General features: G+C 38.2%; 1 protein-coding gene across 24 annotated transcripts in view; it reads right to left on the minus strand.

Annotated features, from left to right (window-relative positions):
• DTNA (dystrobrevin alpha) overlaps nt 1-18,013 on the minus strand; it is a 344,311-nt gene that overhangs the window by 155,624 nt on the left and 170,674 nt on the right. The window contains exon 1 of one of the 24 annotated variants that reach the window (XM_032421477.1): nt 5,358-6,016. The exons of 21 other annotated variants lie outside the window; for them this stretch is intronic. The gene's annotated coding sequence lies outside the window, so the exon portion shown is untranslated. Of the gene's footprint in view, nt 1-5,357; nt 6,017-18,013 lie in introns of those variants that run through there. 2 more of the 24 variants (XM_032421476.1, XM_032421491.1) reach the window with 2 other exon arrangements.

The following is an 18,013-nucleotide window of genomic DNA, read 5'->3' on the forward strand; positions in this document are numbered from 1 at the left end:
ATATATATATATTTGACTATTTCTTTTGTTAGGATATTAGGATATTTTCCTTGTAGTAGAATTGTTGGGTCCAAGAGTATGTAATTTTTAAAGCCTTTAATACACACTGCCATGTTGACCCTACCCTCCTCCAAAAGTATCAATTTGTACTCTCAATAGCATTGTATGTGAGCTCCCATTTTCCACACCCTCCCTAACACTGGGTATTATCTCCCTTTCCTCCTCCTGCCTCTCTCTTTTAAAAATATTTGCTAAGGATTAAAATGATATTTGTTTAATTTGTAGATATTTTCAAAATAATTAGTGAATACAACACCAAAGCCACAATCCATGAAAGAAATAATTGATAAGCTAGGCTTCATTAAAATTAAAAACTTCTCCTCTGTGAAAGACAATATCAAGAGTATGAGAAGACAAGCCACAGACTGGGAGAATAAATTTGCAAAAGACACATCAGATAAAGGACTGTTATCAATAATATACAAAGAACTCTTAAACTCAATAATAAAAAACCAAACAACCCAATTAAAATATGGGCCAATGACCTAAACAAACACCTTACCCAAGAAGATATACAGATGGCAAATAGGCATATGAAAAGATGTGCACATCATATGTTACTAGGAAAAGGCAAATTAAAACAACAATGAGATACCACTATACAGCTATTAGAATGCTCAAAGTCCAGAACACCAACACCAAATACTGGTGACATGTGGACTAACAGGAATACTTATTCATTGCTGGTGGGAATTCAAAATGGTACAACCACTTAAGAAGACAGTGTGGAAGTTTCTTACAAAACTAAGCATGCTCTTATCATATGACCCAGCAATCATACTCCTTGTTATTTCCCAAAGGAGCTGAAAACTTACGTCTACACAAAACTCTGCACATGGAGGTTTGTAGCAGCTTAATCATAATTGCCCAAACTTGGAAGCAACCAAGATGTCCTTCAGTAGGTGAGTGAATAAATAAACTGTGATACATCCAGACAATGTAATATTATTCAGTGCTAAAAAGAAGTGAGCTATCAAGACTTGACAAGACACGAAGGAAACTTAAATGCATATTACTAAGCAGAGGAAGCCAATCTGAGAAGGCTACATAATATGTGATTCCAACTATATGACATTCTGGCAAAAGGTAAAACTATGGAGACAATAAAAAGATCAGTGTGCACGCTCTCTTTATCTCTCTCAAAAAAAATAATTTAGAATTTGAAAAGATTAAAATATTGAAATAGTGTTAGTAGTGAATATTTGATAATATGCATACCAGGTAGTGGGGAATTACTTTAATAATTTATCACTCTAAAATTTATCAGGTTAATATTATTATGAGAGTGGAACCAGTTGATTGTTCCTTTTTGTATATTAAGACAAATTGTTCATTACTAGCAATGAGTTTACTCTTTTACTATAACACACTGCACAATTATTGGTAAGTTTAATCATTATTGATGAAAGCCTCTATTGCTTATTGAACAAAGTCAACATCCTTTATAATAAGCTCTGATAAGAATATAGCAGACACACCTATTGTTAGTGATTTCTAAATGTTATTAATGGAATTAATTACATTTGGAAGTAAATATCTGAAAATCACACCACCCATTAGAAATTTCTACTTTTTAAAAAAGATTTTATTTATTTATTTGAGAAAGAGAGAGCACGTGAGAAAGAGAGCACAAGCAGGGGGGACGGGTAGAGGGAGAGGGAGAAGCAGACTCCCCGCTGAGCAGAGAGGCCAATGTGGGACTCGATCCCAGGACCCTGAGATCATGACCTGAGCTGAAGGCAGATGCTTAACTGACTGAGCAACCCAGGTGCCCCAGAAATTTCTACTTTCTTTTTAAAAACATTGGCCTTTTACTACATACAGGGCTTAGAGCTTTCTAATAAAGTATTTTATTCTCTGAATTAATCATTATTGCCACTGTCATCATGATCATAGTGCCATTACTTTTTTTCCATATGAAGTATTTAAGAATATTTTTTAAAAAGTCCAATTCTTTTCATGCAAAAAATTACATGGTAGTCAATAATAAAATCCACTTTAGTGTAGTGAAGTCATAGGTTTAAAAATAGCAATACCTAAAAATGGAACTTTACTTAAGAAATATTGTCTTGGGGTTCAACAGTTATCATTAATGTTATTGAAGGAGCTATAATAGTCACTATGATTCTTCTTCATCATGACTCTGTTGAACATCTGTCTCCTTAACAGAGGTAAATGTAGATAATTAGCTGTTTGTCTGAGAGGTTAGGGAGCTCTAGAAATTAAAGCTAAAATGTTAAGAAATACTACTAATCATTCAAAATGGACAATAAAGCATATTTAAAGAAACACTGACAAAAATACGATTCAATTAAAACAGCTTGGCAACATTTCTAATTTAAAACAAGCATATCAAAAATCATTTTGCATCTTAAGAATATAAGTATCAGAACAACTAGAAAAGAAACTTTCATATAGCCATTATGGAAAACAGTGTAGAGGTTTCTCAAAAAACTAAAAATAGAACTACCATATGATCCAGCAATCTCTTTTCTGAGCATATCCCCAAAGGAAATTAAATAAGTACATGGAAGAAACATCTGCACTCCCATGTTCATTGCAGCATTATTCACAATCACTAAGATGTGGAAATGACGTGTCATCGACATATGAATGGATAAAGACATTGTGGTATATACATACAGTGGAATATTTATAAAGGAGATCCTGCCATTTGCAACAACATGAATGAACCTAGAAGACATTATAATAATAAGCCAGACACAGGAAGAAAAATACTGCGTGTTCTCACTTGTATGTGGAATCTGAAAAAGTTAAATACATTGAAGCAGAGAGTAGAATGGTGGTTACTAGAGATGGGGAGGTGGGGGAAAGAGGAGATGCTGGCAGCGCATACAGAGTTGCAGTTATGTGGGATGAGTAAGTCTAGAGAGCTAATGTACAGCGTAATGTACAGGTAATAATACTGTAATACTGCACACTGGAAATTTGCTAAGAGAGCAGATTTCAAGTACTCTCATCACATACCAACAAGTAGCAACTATGTGAGGGAAAGATACGTTAATTAGCTTGACTGTAGTAATCATTTCACTATGTATATGTGTGTATCGAATCATTATGTTGTACAACTTAAATGTATAGTTTTATTAAAAAAATAAAATTTAAAAGGAGTTTCCGTTTTATGGACCTCTCAGTTACGATGACCTGAGAAATGGACATGTACACATGGCCTAGTGTCAGGTGTGTAAAGATCACAGAAATCTGGGTCCATATTGGTTTTTACATACATCTCACTCCAATGTCTCAGCTGGGTGATATCTTAGCCCACAGCAGCAAGGACTGAGACAGTAGGAACTAAAGGAACTGAAACAATAGGACTTTGTTTTCATTCCAATTATAGAATGGATCTAGGCCTGATCAAGTACTTCAAATACGGGATAATGGAATGCTAGTACTTTTCAGTGATTCTACCTCATCCACACTACTCTATCTCTCTTCTTTTATATACAGAGATTTAACCCATTCCAATACTGCTGGGAAAGAAGGAAGCGTGGTTAAGAGATCATTTACACATTTATCTTTACCTTTCATCTGCCTTTCTCGTGTCTTCTCTTTGTGTCTCTGACTTTCCCTCCCTTCTTCTTTGCCTCCCTCCCTCCTTTATTTTTCCTTTAATAAATACCTACCACTTTCTACCTCAGAAATTGTCAGTATTGAGAACGTCACACTTTAAAATATTTTACCAGGTACCATCTTTCACTCCTTGGGAACTTCCTATCCTTAGCTAATAACAACTTACGCTTGTGAAAATATTTGATGTTTCAGAGTTGATGCTCGTGGCTTGTTCTATATTCCAAACAACACAGGGTAAAAGGAAAGAATGATTTCAGATACAGCGTGGCGTTTTACACATGTTCAGTGTTAGTATAATGCTTTTGATGTTTGTTGATCATGGAAATAGTTCCCTTTATTTGCAATCATGGCAAAAGAAATTGTTTTGGAAAGTGATTATAACTCCTTGCTCAAATTTAGAAGATGATCCAGATGTATGAAAACTGGAGAGACCAAGGAAATAGCAATGAAAATCACAGAGCATAAATGGATTTCACAAAATTTGTTTCCCTTTTGAAGAAAGAGTGATATATGACCAAACTTGGTTTTCATTTTCTTGGCTTTTATCCACATCACTGTAGTGGCAAATAACTAATTTTAGCTAGAAAAATATTTTCGAAAGACTTTCTCTGATGAAAACACTCCAGGTAGAGAGTGAATCCGCTTGAGTAACAGTGGGGGCTCTGCTCCTGTTTTTGTCAGGCTTTGTCCCTAAAGCTGCCCGGACAACTTTGTTCTATTTGTTCTAAGTCGAGAAAAGTTGGCTGGGTTAGCCCTGGGCTAAAAAAAGTTAAAGTAAATCCTAATGTCTTATGAGAAAGACCGACATCAAACATCAAGTAGAAACCGTGAAGAAGGCAGCAACCTAAGTTATTAGTCAAGACATTTTCTCCTCCTTTAACTTGCTCTGGGTCTATCAAAGCCATCTCTTTTGAAGCGAGCTGCTAGGGGGCCAAGTAAACAGCGCAGGAGGAGGTTTCTGCGCTCTGGGAATTGCTGCCTCCCCATGCCACCCTGCATTGTTTACATTCGCTTTCCCCAGCCTCTAAGCAAGAGTTCATTTTATAATAACCCGTATTGTATTTACTTCTATTTTTAAATCCTCCGAAGCACACAGAACCACAACGGCTGAAAGAACAGAATGCTAATGGAAATAAAATATGTTGTAAAAATTATAGATAAAACCGAACTACTCATGCGAGATGAGGCTGTGATGCAGATGAGCAATATGATGCAAGAGGAATAAATGCGCAGATACAATAAATACACTAAGTAACATGCGGGAGGATTTTGTCCTCCGGTTTAATTTCGTATAAGAGACAAACAGCTTGGGACCGATGCCGCTAATCAGGTATCCTCTCAGAAAAGTGGACCATTTTCAAAGATCAAAGCGAGGAAGCACTTTGCCCAAGTTTTACATTGACCTGAAGACACGAATTACTGCATTCTTATTACTTCTTTCCAGTTTTCTTTCTTTTACTTGCACACACACCCTCACACACACTACTAGAGAACTAGAGAAATTCACAACGTTTTAGACTTTCAAATTAATAAAGGGTAAAATCAGAGGGGAGGGAGCTGGAGGCGGTGGGGAGGGGGTGGATAGGAGAAATTTGTCCTGTGTTCGTGGAGGGCTGGGGGTGGGGGCGCCGGTGAAATTCCACCCAGCAAGTTATGCTCCTGCAACAGAAGAGTTCAGTTTCATAGATTCGGTTGTGCCTTACCTGGTTTTGTAGTGAACTGCACCAACATGCCCCTAATTCTTCCCCTAAAGTTCTACATATGCTGAGAGCTATAGTATTTGACCTTACACATTTCCACAGAAGAAACTCCAAAGCAACCTTTAACTTCAATAAAACGCTGTGTTCATTCTTCCCCTTGTGCTCAACACACAGCAATCTAATACACCTCATCATGTGGTCCGTTGCCATGGTAGCAATGAATCCAGCTGCTGAAATACAAAAGACTGACAAAAAGTTGCCTTTTTCCCCCTCCACCCACCCTGACAAAGTCAGAGGGTTTTTTTTTTTTTTTTCTGTATGACAAGTCTAATTTGAATATGTTTCTGGTGCTGACTCAACTTCGTGAACAAGGAAAAAAAAAGAAAGAAAAACGAATAGCAGAGGTATAAGAATAAGAGGTCCCCTGAAGCCTTTAAACAAACGAAATAACTATATGCATTTTTAAGTCGCCACTAATCCCTCAAGATACTGATCATTAGCTGCTACTTCTTCCAACCAAGTATTTTTAGACGCCAGTTACTAACCCAATAGAAAAATGCAGCAATGATCTCACAGCTCCTTTAAATATATATATAAAAGTTAAATAATTCAGTCAACACGGATGCTGAAAACACATCAGTGTAGGAAGGGCTAGCCTCAAAGTGTTTTCCTAGAGCAAACTTTTAATCACAGCTCAGAGGTGGGAGGTAAAATTCTTCATTTTCTTTTCATCAAACCCTGTGTTTAACCACTATTTAAACAGATTAAGTCTCAGTCCTATTTCAAGTGATCAGAGATTTGGATCTGTAGTGACACAGCCTGGTAGAATCAACCAAACCATACTTGGGGGCTCTATCTTAAGAGTAGGAGTTTTGGAGTTGGGACAAGAGCAACTCTGAAGAATCCTGGGACCCCCCCGCCCCCCAAACCCATGGCTATGTAATTACGATTTAAGGAACCGCCTTCAGTTTATTCCCAGTACTTTAAGGAAGCCTGACGGAAGCCCAGGCTTCACTTCGTGTCAGTTGTGGTCCCTCCTTCCCACCATGGGCGTCCTTCAGTTGCCGCTCTCCGTCCTCCAGCCAGCAGGTACTTTGTCCCTCGGGTTTGCACTGCCACTCCCCTGCTTCCCCAGCTTTGCTTACTTTCCAAATTTAGCTCATATTTCATAATAATTCATTGACATATCTGTTCTTTCTCTTTAGACATGGACTCTCCCAGGAAGGGGAATGGGGTCTTATTCATCTTTGCATACCATGTAACGAGCAAAGGGTTTGGCATAATGTAGGGCTCACTGGCTATTGCTTGAATGGATGAAGCAGGGAATGAATGTTTTGTGTCAGCACAGTGGAGGAAAGCTCAGCTCCTTCAGGGCTATGTCCACAGCATTCTCTGCTGTGGTTCAGCCCCTGAGGGGTTTTCACAGGCTCTTCCTTATTATTCCACGCTGCAAAGGGAGGCAGGCAAGAGTAGCTCTTAAGAAGAGCAACCATGGAGTTACTCGGATGTGGGTTTGAAATCCGGCTCTTACCCAGGCTAGCTTTGTGATCTTGGATAGATCATTTAACCTCTCTAAACCCCGGTTACTCTTTTGTAAAATTTCTACTTTAAAGAGATATGACAAAGGATTAAATGAGCTAGCCCTAGGAAAATACGAAGCACTGAGCTTGAAACATAGTAAGTGCTCAACAAATTACCACTAGTGTTGTTCAGCCAAACTGTTTATGAGTTTTGAACAAGAGGGACAACAAGAAAACTCATTGATGCCTGACTTTCCCTTGCTGATAAAACTGTCCTTTTCAACCACATACACATTTTCAATTATATGCTTCATAATATGAGCATAATACAGTGACCATTTCAGGCAACTAGCCAGGATTGCTCGCTCCCACTTACAAACCATCTAGAGGAGGTGACCACTCAAAAGGTTTTACATATTCCCAGTGTGAAATGGACTGTAAAAAGACTTTTAAAGTTGGTAGTCGATTAAAAAAATCTTTTTAATATGAAAAACATGAAGTAAAGCAGTTCATTTCGATATTTATATCAAATTTTCAAGAAGTGGCCTATATGTCATTTATTAGCAGTTTTTTTTTCAAGTTAAAATGGGGTATAAGAATTGTCATATAAAGAGCCTCAGAATAGAAATTATGTACAGAGATCACATTTTTAACAATTTACTGGTGTTGGCTTAACAGCAGCCTTTGAAAGGTCACCTTGATCAGTAACGAGGGCTTGTAAAGGGCTCACCACCACAGAATTTTTAGCTGCTTTTCTCCACAGTCATCTAATTCAGGAAATTACCAGACACCAAAGCCAATTGAATGGGAAAATTAGCATTAAAATCCCTTTGAAGCCTTATAGTGCAAAGAAGCAGCCAGGGGTTAAAAAAAAAATACACCAAAAAACCCCAAAACCAAGAAACAACAACAACAAAAACAAAACAAAAACCTGTGGTGGAAAAAAGAACTTTAACAGCAGAAAGTTGCTATAAAATAGAATAAAATGAATGTTGTGCACTGCAAGATTTCTCTATCATTAAAACAAAAAGCCCTATAACAAATCAGTAGAGATTATTAAAATAGCTTTGGCACTTGCTACAACTCTGAAAAATCCTTCAGTGTTGTGGCTCATGATGACATAGTCCTATAAAGCGTGTCAGTGAGGCGGAACAGGCCAAAAAGGCAAGAAGCATATACATTGGGAAGTGAGAGCCCCTTAATCCTCTTCAGGACCGTTGATGAAGGAAAGATGAATAGAACCACAATTTGAATAATTCATAATTACTCTCATGTGTGGCTAGCTGAATAGAAACTTTTTCCACTGCTTGTCTTCATTTCTTTGGGAGTCTTTACTTTGTGTCTTTTTCCTCCTACAGATGGGTTATGCATCTCACTGTTCCTCATTTTGTAAACTGAAGAGCCTATTATTTATCTAGTTAATGGAGACTACTCCTAGAGCATAACTACGATTAGCAAACATCCTTTGTCAGATGTTAAGCGACTTGTTTGATTCTCTCTCTGAAGAATTAGGGAAATATGATGTCAATATGTTTGGTTTCACAAAGTCTCAAATCCCCTTTTGCAAATGTGAAGATGAACGTCTTGCTCAGTGTGAACAAAATTTGTAACATGATCTGTGCTGGTGTGACCCACTTAATTTCATATGAAGAATCCAATCACTGAGGGAGAAACAGTCTTTGAGACATAATGCTTCAGAATGTACCCTGGGAAATTGTGCCAAGCCCGAGATCCACAGACCTGGTAGAGAGTTTACCAGGTTGTTTGCTTCACTGCTCTCTCTTCAGACACGAGGGCACCTAAAATCCCACACGCTCAAGGTAACAACATGGGCTCAGTGGTCACACCCCTGAGTTAAACAGCATGGCTACCAAAAAACTGGCTGCTAATGCCAGTGAAATTAAAACAAGACAAAACAATTTGAATTTCTGCAAAATCAATGTTTTTCAGGCCACATTTTAAAATTGTTATTTTATAATACCACAGAGAGCTTTATGGTCAGGGCATGAGTTTAAATCAAATAAGAGAACTTGTTCACAGCAACAACAAAAAAAAGATTGTGATCTATTGAACAATTTTTGCAGGCGCATAGTTTCTTGGGCTGCTTTGAGCAGCTGACCTAAAAAATATTAATCGGATTAGTATCTATTCTACATGTGAAAATTTCTTATGAAAGAACAAGGATATTGCAAGGCATCTCAGTTTATATAACTCAGTATCAAGATATTCTATTTTACCCTTAAGATGTTTTCAAAACATGCACTTCTCTTTTGAATTGTATTAACGGTGCTATAAATATCTGTTTCTAAATAGCACTGTGAATTGATGGCTACACATTCTCCAGATAACTTGTTGTGAACCCTGAATCATTTTGTCCTATTCACATATGGAAATTTATTCCCAAATTTCTGCTTTTGGATTTTTCATCTCTTCAAAATTCGTAATTATATAGTTATAGTCTGGATTCTTCCGTAGTGAAAAACACACTTGGTTTTGAAGCTTAATAATAAAAAGTGACACCACGTGCCCATTTTCTCACTGAAAGGTAATATCACGAGTCCAATGTAGAGAAGTTGAAAAATATAGAAAGATTTATGAAATAACATTAAAACCACATAATTTAACTATCAGAGGTAACCAATATCAACATTTTGATGTATTTCTTAATCTTATATACTAAAAATCCTGGATAATTTGACTATAGTTTTCTTCGGCTTAAAGAAAGACATGTAAAATAAACACAGTATGATATTACAGATTCTTTGAAAATATTTTTTAATAGTTGCATAAAATTCCACTATTTGGATGTATCAGAATTCACTTAGCCATCCCTCGTTGTTAAATATATACTTAGTCTTTTCCAGACTTCTTTATATAAACGATATATCTTTGTTTATAAATTTTTGGTTGTATCTTGGGTTATTTCCTTAGAATAGATTTCTGTGCGGGAGGGGGGAATTATTGAGTTTAAGTTAGAAAATCTAAGCACAGAATTTTATTTTATTTTATTTCTTTTTTAAGCATAGCATTTTGGAATTGGAAGATCCATCCCTATAATTCAGTGTAATATTTCATTTTATTGATGAGGAAACTGAGGTGAGATAACTGGCTCAAAGTTCTGTCATGAATTCTTCTAGTGCAAGAATACAGACTGGGGTTCTTTGTGAGTCCACTTAGCTTTCTGTCATTTCATCCTGCTGACTCTCAATGGCAATTCATCTCTGAGGTGCTCCTTCCCAGTTCCGGTTTGGTATCCTCTGTGAAACTCCACGAGTATGCTCCAGAGTCCAAGGCAGGAATGGGAGTAACTTGGAGATGGGTAACACAGTTTTATTTTTTATTTTTTGGTCAGAGGCAATCCATATGGAGTGTCTCTACAGTCACCTTCCACTGATAGCAAACAGAGTGGATACTGAGAAGCAGCAAATATTCTCTCAGGTCAAAATCTGTCCTGAGGAGAACAAAATGGAAAAAGATTCCAAGAGAGCTGAGAGGTCAGGATGCTCAAAAAAGTTGGTGATATAAAATTAGGCAGAGCTCTTTGATAGACCCCAAGTTCTTTGATGGCCTTGTATTCTGTGGGACAAACAGAAGATCTGTGGGATTTGAGTGGCAGACTGTTAGGTTACTTGTAGGGCAGGGGAATAAGTTACTTGTCTGGTCATCCTCTGTGACAATCCCATATCCTGGAAACCCAGGTGTGTTTGCACAGCCATGATGATGTCTTTGTTTGACAGAGTATATTCTTTCTCAGTTAGAGGGAACAGGGGAGAACATTTCTGAAAATCAAGTCTACCCATGAAGTCAAGGAAACAGGCATATTCCTGAGAACTCGCTCTTGAAATAATTCATTTTCTTGGTCTGAATACAGAGTACACAGAGATTATTATTTCTTGGTCTCTTCCATGTGACTTGTTCTAAAATAAGATGACTTATTCTAATTCAATAAATTTTAATTAAGTGTCTTCTGAAACCACATATTGTATAGATGTAGGCAAAGAATATAAATAGCCCACAACCTAGATGGGGAGATAAGAATATGGATAAAGAAAATATAGCTGTAGATATAATATATGAAAAAAATATAACTGATTTGAGAGTAGATAGATAATTTAATTAGGTCAGTTTAAGCAGAACATTTGGGGGGGGGGGATCACCCAATCAGTGTGCTCCAAAGCTCAGAAAGCAGTTGGCTATTGGGATGTTAGGTGTGTTTTCTCAGATTCTTTTACTCTGTGTTTGGGTACTTGGACTACATTCGCACAGTATACATGTTAAAGCTCTGTGGAGGGATGCCCGATGTACCCTAAGAGCATATTCAGTGACCAAGATTAGATGTAGGAGTGATAGAAGCTACTGAATTTCTCCCTTCCCCTGTAATGTACTCCTGGGAAAGGATAAGTAATTAAGTAGTTGGTGGCAAGGTGAGGGGGGACGATGGGTAGTAGCTGCTTCTCCAGTACTATGTGTGTGTATATCGTAGGTAATGAAGGAGAGATTAGGAAGCAAGTTCAATGTCATGCACCCTGTAAGCACTCAATAAAAGTTAATTATTGGTGCCAATTTTGATAAAATAAAGGGTATTATAAAATGAAGCAAGTTAGGAGAACAATTAAAGGTAAGACTAGAGGAGCAGAAATTATTAAGGGAAAACACAGATTGAACAGCTGGAAAATGATGTAAGGTGATTTAGGGGGAAAGATTAAAAAAAAAACAAACATAGGTGGTTAAAGAGAACACATAGAAAAATCATCCAGGAGGTACGAGAGAGAGAATACTGAAGAAATACACAATTGGGAAAGTTGTTTGAGTAAGTTAAGACAAGTGACAAACCAATGTCTGAAATGTCATTCTATATACCTAAATGAATTCCATCACTGGAATGAATGAAGAAGGTCCATTTGATAGTTAAATACATTTTATATAAATTGACCCATAATATAAAGATATCGGGCACTTTGGACCCTTCTGGGTGTCTCTGATGGGAAACACTGCATCAGTAAGCATCATTCATCTGACATGTCAAACGTTCCCGTATATGACACTAGGGAGTTCACGGTTATCCTTGCTCCATACTTCACACTGGTTAATTCTCCATCAGGCCACTGCATTCTGTTTAGAGTGTCACAGTGACATGTGAAATGGGGAAACTGGAGAAAGTATTGTACAATGGTGGACAATGAACAGGAAGGGAAGTAGCACAGAAGCCTGAGAGGGAGGCACTTAAGTGTTTGAAAGGATATCTGCACATAAATAATGGTGAGCAGGTGTTCTTCATTTTTTACTGAAGGCACCATACTTTGTGTTTGCCAGGTGAGACATCAGAAAGGACTCCTGACATAATCTCAGACTTATGACATGTAAGTAACATGAGGCAGAGAGGCATTAGCTTCTACTTTGTTCATCACAGATAAATAGCCTTTTTGGAGGATGTCAGCCACTCATGTTCATTATACATGTAAAGACACTTTACATCCCAGTGAAGACATAGTTATGTGTTTATATGTTCCTACACACACATTGAGAAGACAGAAACCTTAAGTCATACATCAGATCCTGTGGCTTGGATTGCCCCCCACCCCCCGTACTATCATATTTGTAGCAATAATATACAAAGTGTTAAAGACAAACACTATTTGTTTTATCTCTTCAGGCTTTATGATATCTTTGATAAACATTGTAACCAATTAAAAGATGAAAGTAATCAAAAATATTTTCTAACCACTTATAATCTCACCAGCCACAATTGATATTTTTGTTATTTACCTATTCATATCTGTCTCTAAGTAACTGTGTAGCTTGATTTTAAAATGATTGTTGAATGGGTGAAATAGGCAATGGGATTAAAGAGGACACTTATCACGGTGAGCACTGAGCCATGTATAGAATTATTGAATCACTGTGCTGTACACTTGAAACAAATATAACACTGTATGTTAACTATACTGGAATTAAAATTAAAAATTTAATAAATTAAAAAAACACACAGAAACGCACTTCAAGAATGATAAAATATAAATAAAAATGCAAAAAAGAGAAATAAAATAAAATGGATTGTTACTTTTAAAACTGCAGCATTTTCCATATCCTAAGGAGGCTATAGCCCTCATGACTATCTTTGAGAAAGAATGCTCTTTTTTGGGAATAAACTTTAATGGGCCTACTGTTTATATTATAAACTAGTCTGCAAGTAAGTGACGAAGGAAGAGAAATTAAGCCACCCTATGTAACAGAGAAAAACGCTCCCTTCTTTATGGGTGGTATAGCTGGAAAACTGTGAGTCATTAACTGGAAAGAGGAGGGTCTGGTGACTAGAGCCACGGAGAATGGGTGCTAAAGTTCTGGACACAGGGAGCAAGGTCCAGGTCATAGGGAACTCCTATCTGTAGGGGAAGCAGGTTCTAAAACAGGGTGGCCCAGGAGGAGATGGCCCCAATATGGGATCCCTTCTGAAGGGTATGACTCTGGTCTAAGGAATAATGATGCTGATGACTAATTTTAATATTCTGACTTGTGATATCTCTGTTATCATCAAGATTTTAGGAAAGCTTTGAGAATTGCTCTTAGCTTCACAGTGAATAATTAAGTCTGTGTCCATGCTTGGAATGGGGGTATGAAGAAAGAATATGCTCTCTGAGAAAGTGATATTTGAGATGACACCTGTGAAGAATGGGAAGGAGTCTTTTAAGCAAAGGGAAGAGCATGTGTGAGGTCCCTGAGAGGGGAGAGAGCCTGATGTTTTCAAGGAACACCAGAAAAACAGTGTGGTTGGAGCACTATGCATAAAGGGCAGAGGGTCATGGCATAGGAAAGTTGGCAGACCAAGGCTATGGAGGGACTCTCAAATTTATTCTAAGTACAGTGGGAAGGTTTTATAGGATTTAAAACATAAGAATAACATAATCCAACTTTTATTTTTTTATTTTATTTTTTTTGTGCCAAACTTTTCAGAATCTTTATTTTATTTTATTTTTTTAATTTTTTATTGTTATGTTAATCACCGTACATTACATCATTAGTTTTTGTATCCACCTTTTATTTTTAAAAGAGCGTCCTGGCTATGGTGTGGAGAATGGACAGGAGAGGGGCAAGAGTGTTTAAAGTGCCACCAGTCTGAGGGCCAACTTTTCTTTATTTTTTCTTTATTTTTTATTTTTATTTTTTAAAGATTTTATTTATTTATTTGAGAGAGAGAGCATGAGAGGGGGGAGGGTCAGAGGGAGAAGCAGACTCCCCGCCGAGCAGGGAGCCCGATGCGGGACTCGGTCCCGGGTCTCCGGGATCATGACCTGAGCCGAAGGCAGTCGCTCAACCAACTGAGCCACCCAGGCGCCCATGAGGGCCAACTTTTGATTCTGAACTAAAATGTTGACAGTGGAGAAAGTGAGAAGTGCATACACTTAAAATATATTTTGGAGACTGAATTGACAGGACTCAGTCACACATTGAATGAAGGAAGATGAGTGAGAATAGAATGTAAAGAAGAACTCTCAGCATTATAATAATAATATGGAGGTGCCATTTACTACAGAGCAGAAGCTGGATGCAGTAGCATGCTGAGGGAATGCAACATGGGGTAAGGCAAAGTGTTGAATTTGAAATGGCTCTGAGTCAGTTAAGCAGTAATGTCACATAGGCTGTGTCTACATCTGCCTGAAGCCCTAAAGATAGGGCTCGAATGGAGATGTACGGGTGAGAGCTGTAGGTACAAGAGACTTGTTAAAGCCATGGGAAAAGGAGAACATACGTGGAGAAGCATACCCAAGACTCCTCTCCAAGACAGAGGGTCAGGGAGGTAAGAGGAAATCCTTGTGACTGTGTTTTTATGGAAGCTAAATGGGAGTTCTTCAGGAGGAAGGGGTGGTCTTTGAGTTGAAAGCTACTGAGAGGTGGAGTAAGATGAGAATGAGGTAAGTATTTATTAGCTTTAGAATATGGCAATAATGACCACCTTAATAAAAACCTTTTTCATGAAATGGTGAGGGACAGAACAATGAGGGGTAAGGAAGTGGAGTCAGGCTGGGTAAACGATTTTATTTTGGAGAAAATTGGATCTGTAGGGGAGCAGAAGTAGGGCAGCAAGTGAAAGGAAACATGAAATCAAGGTACTATTTCAAATATAGGAGACTCTAGAAAATATTTACATGCTGCAAAGAGTGGTCCATCAAAGGCAGAGACTGATGATGTGGAAGAGAAAATGGCTGGTTGCATGTGTGCAGTCCTAAGAGGTAAAGGGGGACAAGATACAGAGTACGTGTGGAGAAATTGCCTCTCCTGTGACATGAGGGAAGAAGGATGCAGATGAGGGTATATGTGTACATTTCCATGTGTACATGGAAAGAAGGAGTTCCTATCTAGTGACTTCTATCATCTCAATGAAATAAGAAGCAAGGTTGCTAGCTCAGAATGAGGAATGGGGAAAAGAATTTTGATGCAAGGGGAGAAATAATGAGCTAATTATTATGGAGAGTAGGAGAGTGAGCTGACTACAGAGATAGTGGGAGAGCCATAGAGTGTTGCAAGCACATCTGATGTAGTGATCATGACTCTAGCATGCTCAGTTGTGTGGCCTTCTTTAACAAAGCTCAGCCAAAAAAGTATGGGTAAGTCAAGTAAGGGGTTTCATCTACCTGGCTTGGCTATCGCCTGGTGAATATAATGGGAGGAAAGACATGCAAGGGAGTTGAAGGTACATAAAAGGAAATGGACCATGGAATATAACCAGGCAAAGAATGAAGTAAAGACAGGAGGTAGTTACTGGACAGTGAGAAAGAACCAGGACAAAAAGATTCTGTAACAAACACAAAGAATTGCAAGTGTGGAGATCAGAACAAAAGAGCTGGAAGGGTAGGATGTGGTGTTTGGAGAGGGGGATATCTTGCTTGCTTTTCTGATGGTGGACATGCTTCAAAGAAGTAGATAGCTGAGGTCAAACGGAGGGATTTATTTCTGGATATGAGGAAGGTATTGATTGGATCATCCATGGGTATACTGAAGTTCCCAAGAATACAGCACGTAAGCAGCACTAATCAAAGTTCTGTAGGAAACAGAGCTCAGCAATTTTCCTGTGATCTATGGCTGGGTAGATTTTGTATGATGGGAGGTGCTGGTGGCTTTCTTCATCATTGCATTGAGAGAGCCTGTGCCCCAGCCACGTGGAAACTCTTGCCATGTCCTTATCTGCCAACTTTTTCTTTTCTCCCTGTGAGCCTCTTTTTTGAGTGAAGAGACTTTTCCCAGAAAACTCCCTATATTTCTTTCCTAAGGACATTATAACAAATGATCACAAACTTGGTGGCTTAAAAATAATAGAAATCTATTGTCTCATGGTTATGGAAGAGAATGCATGTTATTTCAGAGAATGGTTTCGCTTTCCACTCATAATTCCCTTGACCTGGTCCTTCACATGGCCTAACATCTGCTGCCTTTCAGCACTTCCAGCGATGGCAGCCCTACTCCTCCCCCCCTCAAATAAATAAATACATCTTTAAAAAAAAAAGACTGAAATATCTTCCCCCGCCAAACCGATCAAACAGAACCATACGCATTTGGAAAAAGCTGTTTGAGAGCATAAGTCCTAGCAGACATTTCATTCTCTATTCTGTAGAAAGTATATCAAAGACGTTAGGATCTGGTCTTGTTGCTTTTTCAGTCATTCTCTTGTCCCCTATCACACCATCGAGAAGAACATTGTATTATATGCTAATTCTCATTTTTATGATTTAATGAGCTACTTCTGAGAAAGGTACTGTTTCACCAGCCCGTTAGAAACGTCTGGAATGGCTAGTGCTGAATTGAGGCTTAGGTCATCCAGCTGAAACTAATGTCAATGTTTTAGTTATTCATTTGTGTTCTTCAGCCTCTTGGACACACCTCCACTGGTTACTAGGCAACCACAGCTTACTGCAGTTAGTATATATTAAGCAGGAACTCTATGGGTGAGTTTGGAAAGGATCTGAATATTTTAATGAGAAGGCAATCATGAGCTGAACCAGACTATTATCTTAGTTATGAGGCAGGACAAAATGTGGGGACTTCACTATTTTTCAGAACGTGGACTAGTAACACTTTACTAACAAGCCTTCATGCTTACAGGTGTAACCGTCTACACAAGCGCCTCAAAGCTGGAGGATATGGAAAACCTCAAAGGAGTCCTTTTTATCAGATGGAGGAATTCTTGTTAAGGACTGTGTTTAGGACAGGGATTCACAAGCTCTGCTTCTCAGGCCCTTTTGCTCTTCGGACGGTGGGGAGGGAGAATCCAGGGGAGAATGGGAAGGTGTTTATATTAGGGTAATTTTTACCACTGTACTTAATGTCTGCAAATGTTTCTTGCCAAAGAGAATTCAAAGCGCTGTGGGAATGTGCCAGGGATTCGGTGGTGGTACGCTCTGTGTTAGTCCTGGTGGCAGTGTGGGCCACGTAGGAGGTACGTGAGCCGAGCAGGGCTCTGTCTTGAGGGTATAAAACAGAACTCTCCCGAACTGAGGTCATAAGAGGCTCATTTGCAGTGACTGAATGGGAAGAATGTAGCCTTCTCTGGAACATGATGAGGCTTTTTTATCTCCAAATGTGCCTTCTGTGGATGCTACTACTCTGGGAAGAAATTCAACTTCAGAAGGGAAACCTTATGTAATACTAGAGTTGTTCGTACGCATCAGGAAGGGATGGTGTCATAATAAGAACACGCTCTTAGAAAAAGACAGCCACCTTCCTTATCTATGCAGCTAGAACTGGACGAAAAATTATGGCAAGTATTTATTTGAGTCTGAATGTGTATTATACACACACAAAAACACAGAAAAACTTCCAGCCCACTGTTATGGAACTGTAAGGAATGACAGCAAAGAGAGCTAAGGTATTCATCTATTTTGATCATTTGAAACTATCAGATTCACGGTGGAAGATTTTGCTGAAATAAACTGTACAGATTTAAAAGTCAGGTTTTGAAAGTTACAAAAATCAATTGATGGTTGAAATACAAGCTAAAACAATAAACTGTCACTCATATGAATGCACTAACATTGAAACACATTATGATTAACTTTTGTAAACACATCATAATCCTTAGTGTTCGATATGAAAGCATTGTTCCATCCATTCTTGTGATGATCACAGTTTTAAAAATCATACTAACAT

Source organism: Phoca vitulina, unplaced genomic scaffold, assembly GCF_004348235.1.
Source record: "Phoca vitulina isolate PV1807 unplaced genomic scaffold, GSC_HSeal_1.0 scaffold24, whole genome shotgun sequence".
Classification (NCBI taxonomy): Eukaryota; Metazoa; Chordata; class Mammalia; order Carnivora; family Phocidae; genus Phoca; species Phoca vitulina.